Source organism: Pseudoliparis swirei, chromosome 12 (assembly GCF_029220125.1).
Source record: "Pseudoliparis swirei isolate HS2019 ecotype Mariana Trench chromosome 12, NWPU_hadal_v1, whole genome shotgun sequence".
NCBI lineage: Eukaryota > Metazoa > Chordata > Actinopteri > Perciformes > Liparidae > Pseudoliparis > Pseudoliparis swirei.
Window position 1 is genome coordinate 19,463,845 of NC_079399.1, and position 12,850 is coordinate 19,476,694.

The following is a 12,850-nucleotide window of genomic DNA, read 5'->3' on the forward strand; positions in this document are numbered from 1 at the left end:
ATTAATTTAAATGAAGGCAACGTTGCAAAGAATGTTGAGTGTACTCAAATAATGGGCAGTGAAATTTAGTAACAAAACATTTTAAGTTAAAAGTAAGTTCTCTCAACAAAACATTTTAAGTTAAAAGTAAGTTCTCTCAACAAAACATTTCTCAACAAAAAATGTTAAGTGCTGTTGATGTATGTTTTTAATCTACAAGAACACACAATTTAATATTTTAAGTGTTCTGAACTTAAGTACATGAGTAGATGTAACTATCAAATGCAATATTTTAAGTAGTGTTAACTTAAATACATAAGTACGTCTGAATAGTAATGTTACGTTTGACAAACGTAAGATATCACTTTGAGTGAACTTCTTATCATAAGTTGACAACACATTAGCCCTGAGTTGAGTGAACTCAAAAAGGCTTTGCAGCTAGTTGCCTCACTTTTTTAAGTTGACTCAATTTGTTTTTTTAGAGTGCAGATGGAGGTAGAGGGGAGGAGTAGGTGGGGAACATCAGCAGGGCAATGGCATCAGACCCAGCCCGGTCCTATGAGACAAAGTCACAACGACTCCGGGGAGCAAGCAGAGTTAATGATATGCAATGGAGACATGAAAATTCATCCATAAGTAGAGAGAGAAGAGGAGATAGGTGCTCAGTGTATCCTAAAACGTCCCCCACCAGCCGATAGCCACAAAGGGCTGAACCAGATGAACCTGATTCAGCCCTAACTATAAGCACTATCAAAGGGGAAAGTCTTAAGTCTACTCTTAAATGAGGTGACTGTCTGCCTCCTGGACTGAAGGTGGAAGCTGGTTCCATAAAAGAGGAGCTTAATAACTGAAGGCTCTGGCTGCCATCCTACTTTTGAAGACTCTAGGAACCACAAGTAGCCTCGCATTTAGTAAGCGCAGCTCTCTAGTGGGGCTATATGGTACTACAAGCTCCTTAAGATATGTTGGAGCATCATCAATCATGGCTTTATTGTTTGGGTTCGATCTCCGTGCTACACATAACATTTGTAGGCTAGGAGGAGAATTTTAAATGTGATTCTTGATTTTACAGGGCGCCAGAGCAGAGCAGCTAATACAGGGGTAATGTGATCTCTTTAGATAGTTTTAGTGTGTACACGAGATGCAGCATTCTGGATCAACTGGAGGGACTTAAGAGACTTGCCTGGTAACAAGGAGTTGCAGTAATCTAGTCTAGAAGGAACACACGCGTGACGAGATGTGCCTGATTTTTTAAATGTCATGTAGATGAAAAAATGCAGTCCTTGAGATTTACTTTATGTGGGAGTTTAAGGACAAGTTCTGATCAAAGATAATGCCGAGATTAATTACAGTGGTGTTAGATGCCAGGGCAATGCCATCTACACAAACCACATCACCAGATAATTGATCCATGAGGTGTTCAGGGCAGAGTAAAATGAACTCAGTTTTGTCAGAGTTTAACATCAGGAAGTTGCAGGTCATCAAGGTTTGCATGATAAGAGGATGTCTGCGCATAACTTTAGCCGTGAACATGGAATTACAAGCTGGGAATGTGACAAACATATTGTTTGTATATCAACACTCAGCATAGATCTAGTTGTCAACCAGGGAGATATGGATCCACTCATAGCATTGTTAGCAGAACACAAGACTGGGAGGTGACTCAGTTTGCTCCAGATAATGCTCTCCAAGTGGCAGTTGCGCATCTTATAGTAAATTAAATAAAAAATGCAAATAATTGATTGAATGTATGGGATGGATTTGTTTCTCTGTTTTTAGACCATCCACGGGAGAATAGCATAGCGGATTAGAGAATGAGAGAAAAAACCACATTTATTTCTTATTGTTACAATGTTATTCCATTTTCTGTTTTTTCGGGAGTTTGCACAGTCAAAGTCTGAATGAATGTTGTGGTTGGGGACTAAGTGAAGAAATGTGAAAAAGGTAGGGTAGTTTTCAGACAGGAGGCGAATCTGACGTGAAAGCTATAATTCTCAGGGTCTACGTGAAATGGACTATTGTGCTAAAGTAGACAGCATGAACTCATATGCCAAAGACAGACAGTCACAGACACAAGGAGGAAACCCGTCTCTGACAAGTTGTATACAAATCAAATGTTTCCCTATCCCATCTGCTGAGTTAACCTGCCTCTTATTTTAGCTGGACTTTTGGCCAGCAGCAAAGTGTGAAATTCCCATCTACCGTCTCGTCCGTGCTATCCAAAAGTTGGAGCGCTCATGTATAAATATACGCAGCACGGAACAAATATTTCAAGAAATATGTTAACCAATATCGTGTAACTATTTGGTGCAAGCCTGTGTATTCAATTAAGTAAATAATAATCCCTGGCTCAGTTTGGATCATGGCTAAAACATTTGAACAGGCCAGGGCTAACGTCCTGCATCCAGTGTGTTATGCCTAAAATGTTCAAAATGAAATGAGCAATGAGAAAGTTAAGTTACACTAGCTTTTATATATTAAATGAATGTAAGAAGTGAACTTGGATCATCGCAATGTAGCCCTGTCCCATACTTTGCTTTATGGTCTATTTTACTCAAAATGGAACATCATTTACTAAATGTTTATCATGCTGCATTGAAGAAGACATGATACTTGAGATTGAGACCATAAACTCAGCCATGTGAGCCAACATCCTCAACGGGATCAGCTCCAACCCCTATAATCTTCTAAGAATAAGAGGTTATAGATAAGGGATAGCTGGGTGTATTAGAATTCCTCAAATGGGAAGATCACAAGAAACTGTCTGTATAATAGTATAAAACAACTACAAAAACAAACTGTCTATACCTCAATATTGATCTATTTAGAAGTATATTACATAGAGCTACCGACACACGCTTTTGCATGTTTCCACACGCACTCACGACACACAACCAATTAATCACGGCAAAGAATTCAGATTTTGGGCCGAGGCGCGTTCGTTCCTTTTCAAACTCCCCGACGATAGATGGCACTAAGGAGCGCATCTGTAAACCTATTCGCTGCATAGACATCCTATTTACCCCAAATAGTCCCGAAGTTAGCAACAGAAGAAGATTTTCAAAGACACAACCGCGGGAGAAACTCAGGAGGAGCAGAGACGAAAGGTGCGTTCACACCAAAAGCGATGCGATTTTTTTGCGCGACCGAATCCCATGAAAAGTCAACGTACAGGCGCATGTGGCCGCGATAGACGCAATATTTTCGCCCCTAGTTGAAATATTTCAACTTTGAGGTGGTAATCTCGCAACTCGGGCCAATCAGCTCTCGAGTTGCTCCGCGTGTCATCGCTGTCCCGCCGCAGTTGAATCAGAACAAGACAGATAATAATGTTATGAACACAATAACACGCGTTTAGATGTTCCGCTCTTGTAGCGCTTGAAGCGGAAGTCTTTCAGTCGTAACAGTAACTTCATCGGTGAAAGTGACCGAGCTGTATGAGCCTACGGGTGATGTCATGAACCCAAACACGAGGGCGTTAGTGTGTGGGATGTCCACAACAAGTATAAAGCAGAACTAGCGGTTAGTCATTCCGTGGTGGATGAAGGAAATGATAAGTCTTTACGGAGACGAGACACGGAGATAAGCCCGCCCCTCGCGGAGCGTCTCGACGCTTATGGCGTGAACACAGCAAACGGTCGAGCGAGTAAACTCGCGCGTTTTGGGCGACGCGAAAAATCTCATCGCTTTTGGTGTGAACGCACCTTTAGGTATGTTTTTTTAAAATAATTTTTTATTTTTCGTTTTTGGATAGTATCTTAATTTATAAAGTATACATCAGCACAGGTGTAGTATTCAATATATACCATCCAGTCTTTCAAATTAAATAACTATATATAAATGTATTTCCTGATGAGTCCGAGGCTACGAGAGAATGTATGTTGTTAAATTAAGTTCAGAGATAAAAGTGTAGAGGGTATTTGTCCATGTGGCGCTACCGCCGATTAGCTCGTTAGCTAGCGCTAGCGCCGATTACCTCGTTGGCTAGCGCCGACTAGCCTGTTGGATAGGCTCATCGCTGTGTGATGCAGTTGTGTCGTTTGGTTCATCTGTTGATGTATCTATGTAACAATGCTGTTTGTTCTGTTAATGTTTATATTGTAAATGTGTCTAAGTGGATTCTAGTAAACCAGCTTGCTGTAAAGACACCATAATATCACTCATGTGATTATTTCTCCCCTTATTCAGGGGCGTAAGATTTTGGAGGCACCGCTGGGATTGCTCCTTAGACGTTTGGTGTCTACGACCAAGCAACTGAACCATGAGACAGCTAAATCCCCACATTAAATAACCCAGGCGCAGTGTGAAAGGTGTTGCTATTCGAGGAGAGCTAGAAGCTGTGGACTGAGTACATGTCACCGAGACCAGTTAAGATCATCGAGGACATCAACGAACATCCACTTCGTAGTCAACTCCTGCACAGTAAGCGTTTCTACTGACCTGTGAACATGACGGCGTTGGAAGAGCTACAGGAGGAGATAAAACTACATGCACTGACAAAAGACGATTTGCTGGCAGTGTGTGATTTTCTACATATTATTGGTGAGCAGAGAGCGAGGATTGAAGGGAAATCATGCATGTCGTTTCTGACGCACATTATAAAATACCTGGACAGAGATTAGCTGTCAGAGCTGGAAGATATAGGTATGTCATCATAAAGACATGCACCGCAACCTCACCCCGGTTCGTATGGATGTGAATGAATGTTGGTGGTGGTCGGAGGGGCCGTAGGCGCTGAATGGCAGCCACGCTTCCGTCAGTCTGCCCCAGGGCAGCTGTGGCTACTGATGTAGCTTACCACCACCGGTATGACTGTGTGTGTGTGTATGACTACTGGACTCTGGACGCTGTAAACCGACTTCAGGTGCCTTGAGAAGCGCTATATAAAATAAATGATTATTATTATTATTATGTCAGAACTGTTACTTCTAAATGATCACATCGCAGATCTAACCACTGACACAGGTCCTGGAACACCACAGGCTGAGGAAGCTGTGTTAACAGCAGCGACAAAGACGAACAAAGACGAAAAAAAGAACTGCCGAGCAGCATACCAAGGGACGAGTGGAGCCGCTCTCCGCTACCTCTCGGGATCCTGAGACGCAGTACCAGCCCCAACCGACCATCAGTCCACAGTGCAGTGTGCAGCCGAGTTACAGGTTTGCGCAAAGATTTCAAGATCGCAGGGCAAATTAGTGAACTAGATCAGAAGGAGAAACTGACTTTTTCCAGCTCATCAGATTGAGAATGGATTTAACAGAAATTATCCTGAAATAGAGATCGTAGATGCTGTACTATTTCCCCCGGCTCCCAGCTATTTGGAAGGAAAACCTCACTTGACACTCTCTACACTTAGACGTATCCTGCGCTCACACTTCCAAGAAAAAAGTGCCACTGAACTTTACAAACAGTTAGCTGCAGAAGCACAAAACAGCAAAGAAAGCAGAAAGTACCGTTTGCTTCCCAGGAGTCAGAATCCGGACTGAAGTATGACCCAACCTTAGTTCAGCGAATGTGTCTGCACACATTACTCACTGGACTCCAAAATGACTATCAGGATAGGCATGCAGCCCCTCCTACTAGATTCTGAAACCGCAGATGAGCTTTTGCTAGAGGGGTTAAACACTGCTTGTGCTACTGAGATGGAAAGAAGAAACAAAAAGAAGTTTACCACCCCACAGTCAGCTACAAGTGCAAGTGTAGTGCAATCAGACAATGTACTAACTGCTAAGTGCCCAGAGATGGAAGCCCAAACTAAGGTCTCTCCTGAACTGCTGACTGAAATACAGGCGCTTCGGACAGGTGTAGCTTCTTTAAAGGGCCTCAGCGCAAAAATAGCCCAGGTTAAAGAAAGTTTACAGCAGCCTCGGTTTCAGCCACGGCCCGATAGAGATCCACAGACATCTGCTTCACCGCAGCGGTTTTACAATCAGTACAGTCAGCCTCAGTATGGACCAAGTTACTTTGCCAACCGTGTTACACGTGCTCCATGGAGATGTTTTGCGTGCCAGCAGACCGGACTGAATGAACCTTGTATGCACTGCTACCAATGCGGAAGAGGAGAGCATTTTCAAGCTGGATGTAAATACAGATGAGCTAGACAACCTGAGAGGGTCCCTTTAAACGGGGACTGGTCAACACCGAGGGACGGGGTTAACCATAACCGGTGAGGAGTCCCAGAAATGTTTAAACTGTGGCTGTGCTGCTTCACCTGGCAGACTGAAACAATGCTCATCCTGTAAAGAAATCATGTACTGTTCCAAAACATGTCAACAACAAAACTGGGCTGAACATAGGAAGAAATGTACCCACATGTCAAGCTACTGTGAAAAATCCTCCGGTAAAGGGAAAAAGGCCAATGATCCACCGCTGTCAACTAGAGCTGGCCATGCCCACAAAGTCACCTCACTAGTTGGTAGGCAGTGTCTTGTTGAATGTCACCTGAATAACCACCAAGTTCAAGCTCTATGGGACACAGGTTCTCAGGTATCCATAATTGATAAAAGATGGAAAGAGGAATAATTACCAACAACAAAGCTGAGAGATGTTTCAGAGATCTTGGACTCACCTAATGATCTGACATTGACTGCTGCAAATGGAACTGAAATGCCTTATTTGGGATGGGTTGAAATGACTTTTAGGCTAGCTTCTGAAACTGACAAAGCTGAAAAACTGATCTTTCCAGTGCTTGTGATGAAAGGTTGGCACCGGTCTCGTCCCATCATAGGCTTCAATGTTCTCAAACACATCGCACACGCCAGCATTGGAGCTCTGCGGCGCGCGGAGACAGAAATGACATGCTGTTGGTTAGAGACGATCAATATCAGATCGGTCCAGTACGCAAAGGCGCAAAGTAACACAAGTGGCATTACGCATTGTTGATTAGTTTCGCCAATGCGTACCTGCGTACCAGTTATGTGCACCCCTGATTATGACGGTCCTGCCCACTCAGATCTTTGAGAAGAGTGAAACACAAGCCACAGTGAATCACACTAGCATGAAACCTACAAGTCATGACAGTGAGCAGTGGGATCCACCTGTGGATTTAAGTCACCTCAGAGGGGATCTGAGAGCAACAGTGAAACAGATGCTTCGAGAAGAGTGTCACTCCTTCTCCAGATCGGATGATGACATTGGCTATATCGACACATTGCAGATGTCTATTTCTCTCAAAGACACTGAACCAGTCAAGCGCACGTACATATCTGTGCCTAGCCCACTCTATCAGGAAATGAAGGGTTACCTTCATGATCCAATAGCACATGGCTGGGTCAGAAAGTCAAAATCATCATACTCCTCACCAGAAAAAAAGATGGCACCCTATGGTTGTGCATCGATTATAGAGACTTGAACAGACACATTCAAGCAAGAGAAACCATTTCCGGTTTGTTCGAAGTAGTGTTAGTAATACTGCCAGTAGTCCGTGTAATACTCTTCTTTATCCCGTGCCAAAAAATGGCTTGATTCATGACCTAAGAGCAATAAATGTTAATTTTTCAGTGTCCCCTCGCACCCAAATTTGCGATATTTGTTTGCATTTACCTTAGCTTAGGCGTTCTACAATACCTGTACACATGTTTGCCACAAGGCTATCAAGATTCACAATTAATCTTTAACCAAAAGATAAATATTATGTTCTGTTAAGTTAAAAATCTCGGACGAAAACTACAAGGTCCGACTAGTTAATTGTGACAGCACCACGCCACACAATGACCAAACAAATGCTTAAATTTTTGGTAAATGGCAGGTTATGGCTGTCTGTGGATTTCAGATTATGCTCTCAAGTCTCAACCTCTTCGAAATCTGGTTAAATCGGCTGTTTTCAAAAGAACTTTCCGACAGTGTCAGACACTGCGGAGGAGGCGTTGGTACATTTAAAAACTGATCATCAGTGCGCCTCCCTTGACGAACCCTGTCTACTCAAAACTGTTTTAACTATATGTTGCTGAAAAACAGGGGTTCGCTAATGCAGTCCTGACTAGGGATGGGTATCGTTTGGGTTTTTTCCGATACCGGTGCTAAACCGGTACTTTTAAAACGATACCGGTGCCTAAACGGTGCCTGAACCGATACTTTAAAAAAAAACCGCACAATGAGGACATTAAAAACCTCTTTGGCCATATTCCCTGTAGAAGCCGTTATCATGGAGCACTGACAAACAACGAATATCAGACTGTTAACATACACAATATATGTTCTCCATTATATGATATGTATTGTCATGTGCAGACTTTATAGGGTTAATCCTGTCACTGTTTTGATGGGCAAAGAGAACAACCAATCAGAGGTACTGAAGATGACACGTGACAAATAAAGTTTTGCTTCTGACAGCGAGAGTTACACTGAAACAAAGTGATGCCCCACGGTCTTTATTCCTCCGTCATTATATTCCCGGTAACACTGGGTATACAGCTGGGATCGCTGTACATCAACACATCTGCTGGCAGACTGTCACGCTCGTAGCTAGTGCCAGCTACGAGCTAGCGCTAGCTACGAGCTAGCTTAAACATGGTTATAATGGCTAATTTATTTCTTGGGCTACTTTTATGAATGCAAGACTTGCAATCAACGATACGGTACTAATCTGAATTAAGGCTGCTCGTCATCATCGGTCTCCACGTGTTCAGGGGGACCGGTGACGGTCTCCCCATCGCACCCAGCCTGACGCTGGTGTGCTCGGCACGGGTTCACGCAGTCAAACACGACGCATGCCTCCGCTGTCAAACTTAAATATGATAGGATATCGTAACCTGCTGACAGGGCGGAGTCACCAGAGAAGTTCACAACAATAGTTTTTTTCAATTTCAATCGGCTCAGGCACCGGAAAGAAGCACTGAAATGTGCGTTGCGTTTCGGTCCGGGTAATACCGGTTGTATTGGAACCGGTACCACATTGGCACCGGTTTCCGGTACCCAACCCTAGTCCTGACACAGCAAAAAGGTGAGCATAAGCAAGTATAAGTAACTTATTTTAGCACGCAACCCGATGCCGCTGAGAGAGGCATACCTCTCTGTTACCGGGGTTTAGCAGCCGCACAATACGCTCAAGCGGGCCTTCCTCATGAAGGCATTCCTCACGATTACATGGCAGTAGCCAACGACCTACTCAGGCGCGTGCTAATGGAGGCCGAGCCATTACTGTCACCCCAGATCTCTGTTTTTTGATTGTTCATTTTTAGATCAAGTTCGGGTCCTGTGGCAGGTTTTGCTGTGGTTTCTACCACACCGGAGTCAACCTCGTTCCAGACCCTCTTGGCTGAAGTGTTGGTCTATCCTCTGTTTGCACAGGCAGGTGAGTTAAAAGCTCTTACCTGTCTTGCCTGTCGGTTAAGACAGGGTATATAATATATACACTGACTCGGCATACGCAAATGGTGTATGTCACTTCAATGGTGCAATTCTCCGGCAGAGGCTTAATGCGTGCCGTTGAGAACGTGCGTAAACGATTCGATCGCCTCGGGTGGAAGACGGAAAGAAAAGTCACGCCGCTTATTCTCGTGTATGGGAAACGGGAGAGGAGAGGAAAGGAGAGGAGCGGGGAGGGGGGGGAAGGAGACGGGAGAGGAGCGGGGAAGGTTTGAGGTGCGAGTCGGCTCACACCGGTAACTTTATTGAGGGAAATAAGCATGCTCTAAGGACAGAAGTGTAGCAAACTGTTGTAAAAGCACGTCGGCGACGCCCAGGCGCAGCGCTTCACCGCGCGCTGACAACCTGTCGCTCAGGAGAGGACGCGGGGCCACGGGTCACGATGCCCGGCCTCTCGTCTGACGGTCACCCCGGTCACGGTATCCTCGCCTTGCGCTTCGAGGGGGAAAGAGGAACTCGAGCGAGGGCGAAGACCGTGTTAAGGGGGAGGGAGGCGGAGATCAGGAACTCCCTCTATATGATTCTGCGACCGTTCGGGCCTGATGAGCGATGCGCGTGCACATCGACAGTGCTCTGCTCGGCGCGCGACACCCCGAGATGATGTCGGAACGATCTCCGCGGAGAGAAACGCTGGGTATTCAATTATCTGGTCTCACCCCAACACGCTCGAGGGTACAAGGCTCGTAGAGCGGCTGGCGGGACACGACGAGGACTCGAGGGTTACGAATCCCTCTCTCGGTCCCAGAACCAACCACGGCTCGGCCGAGAGCCGGAGGTCTACCAGCTGCAGCGATTTCTCTCGTCAGTACAAAATGTCAGTGGAGGTGTGTGAGGAATCAGTATGTGCTTTGGTAACTGAGGTCAGTGGGTGTAGCCGTGCAGATGTAGCTCACTCACCTCGGGGGCTGCGCGTGCCGCTCTCGGGTCTCCGCCTTCGGTCTCCTCGGGTGGGTCGACAGGTGAAGAAATAGGTCTCACAAAAAGTAGGTCCACAAACCGAGGGTAAAGTTTTAAGACTGCAAGGCAGCAAGTATTTTATTCAAAAAAAGAAAGAAGAAATAAACAAAGTACAAGTACAATTGAGTTCTCTCACGGAAGCCTGAAGCAAAATCACAACAACTAAAAACTCTCTCTTCCCTCTCTGTTCGTCACCTTTATACCCTCTGGCTCTTCCTACTTTTACCGGATCTCCGTCCCCCCCGGGGTGCTGATGGGGGGGGGGGGGGGGTCTCTTCCTGGGTGGTTCTGGGGAGACTCTATGTCTCCCCATCAAAGAGGAGGACTGTTGTCTTAGCTGGTTTAGATGAGCTGGGTCACCTCTGTGACCTGTCTCCGGGTGTCTCCTCTTATCTCTCAGGCACTTAGGGTACCCTCTTTACAGCTCCTTTCAGACTTGGTGAGACTTCCCGCGGGCAGTGACATCAAACACACTCTAACCGGGGGTCAGGATACAGAACATATGGGAGACATAGATTACATTATCATATCAAAGAACATTGATCTACAGGCAGGTTAGCATACATGAATCCAGGCTTGTGTTTATTCACTCCGCAGTAACATCACCTCTGGGCCCATATGGTTGGGCTATGGGCTCCGAACACATAATTAAACAAGTCTTCATTTGAATATCACAAGAGGTGCCATGTTTACATCTTGTGTCGAGTGGGGCCCCTGAGTGAGTTCAGTCAGAGGGTCACCGGTTGTAAACGCCTCAGCTGACCACTCAGGACCCTTGTTCTCTTCGCACCTGGCTCTCTGCTTATCGTCCCAGCGATCGCCTCAACGCTTTTATTTGATCTTACAGCCACTCTCCCCGTCGGCCTGATGGATGCCTGGTTGCTTTCCTGTTGTTGTAGTCTAATTGAACTGGGGTCACCTTTGATCTGTTTTATTACTAACATTCCGCATTCGATACTTCCCGGCCTGGTCCACGGATCCCCTTGCTAATCCCAGAAAAATTCGCATTTATTTGTCCCACTTCTAACAGTGCGGATGGTAAACCACGCACGGTTCTCTCATTGCAGAACTTGTGCACTCCATGACTTTACAGGCCTCATTGGCCATTGTTAAATGTGCAGTTCATGGTAATTCGTCAGATTTGTCACCAGAGGAAACGGTGCAGCGGATTCCGCAGTCAAACTGGCGGCGGCGTTGTCTTCCTGCAAAGATCTTGTGATGAATCATTCATGAACACTCCCAGTGAAGGACATTTAGGACATTGATCCTACAACCTCCATGAGGGCTCTCGTGGAGGTTGAGTCGACTGCCTCTCAAGAGGAGCAGCAGTTAAGGTTAACAGTGGGGCCTCTAAGGACCCTGTGTCTGGGGCGTTCCGGTCACATACAGGTTTGGTGATTGCACCTGTTTCACTCCTTCCTCAGTTGTTTTTTGGTGGCTCATGGTGTATCGATTCGCTCATCTCATTTCTCGACGAAGAAGATTTCAAGTACTAAACAAAAATAAATAACAAGCTTGAGAGGCCGCAGCTGAGTTTGAGGCACTTATTGCTGTAAGCAATTACGTGACCAGTGACCAAGGAGCTAACATGATGCATCATCTCACTCTTCCGGTAAGCTCCGGTTGCCAGCTCAGCAGCGAGCATGACTTCTTCTTCTCTCCCTCCCGCTCCCTCTTGCTCAGTGTGTCACATGTATACTTATCCCTCTGCCTCCCTGAATGATAACGATACATGCAACAAGTGTAGTTTATTTGCTAGGTTGGAGGCAGGTCTAAGTGGGTTAGATGCACGGCTACGTGCCATCGAAGCTCAGACAGCTATGCTATTTAGCCCGCCCTCTCCCGTAGTCGGCGCGGAGCTACAGTCAGCTGCTAGCTGTTCTCCAGCAGTGCCCGAACAGCCGGGAGGCTGGGTAACTGTTCGCAGGAGTAGTAAGTCTAGACAGAAGCCCGCTGTGCACCAACCACTTCACGTTTCAAACCAGTTTTCCCTGTTCAGCGACACACCCGCTGAGGAGCACACCCTGGTTATCAGGAGCTCTATAGTCAGGAACGTGAAAATAGCGAAGCCGCGGACCACAGTTGTGTGCCTCCCGGGGGCCAGAGCGGGCGACGTGGAGTCTTGTTTGAAACTGCTGGCTAAGGACAAGCGGAGATAGTCAGATTGTAATACACGCCGGTGGTAATGACTCCTGAGCCCGCCGGTCGGAAGTCACTCAAATTAATGTGGAATCGGTGTGTGCTTATGCCAAGACATTGTCGGACACCGTAGTTTTCTCTGGCCCTCTCCCAAATTTGCTGACTGACGAATTGTTTAGCCGAATGTTGTCTTTCAACCGCTGGCTGTCGAGGTGGTGCCCGGCGAATAATGTGGGCTACGTAGACAACTGGAAGATTTTCTGGGGAAAACCTGATCTGATGAGGAGAGACGGCATCCATTCCACGTTGGACGAAGCACGTCTCATTTCTGCGAATATGACCAAGTTGATCACCGGACCTAATCCATGACAACCCAGGGTTCAGATCAGGAACCGGGAGCAGAGTTGTA

At 46.0% G+C, this 12,850-nt stretch overlaps 1 pseudogene; it reads right to left on the reverse strand.

Moving 5' to 3' along the window:
* Positions 1–713: 713 nt before the first annotated feature.
* LOC130203045 (uncharacterized) lies at positions 714–1,473 on the reverse strand (annotated as a pseudogene).
* Positions 1,474–12,850: the final 11,377 nt, after the last annotated feature.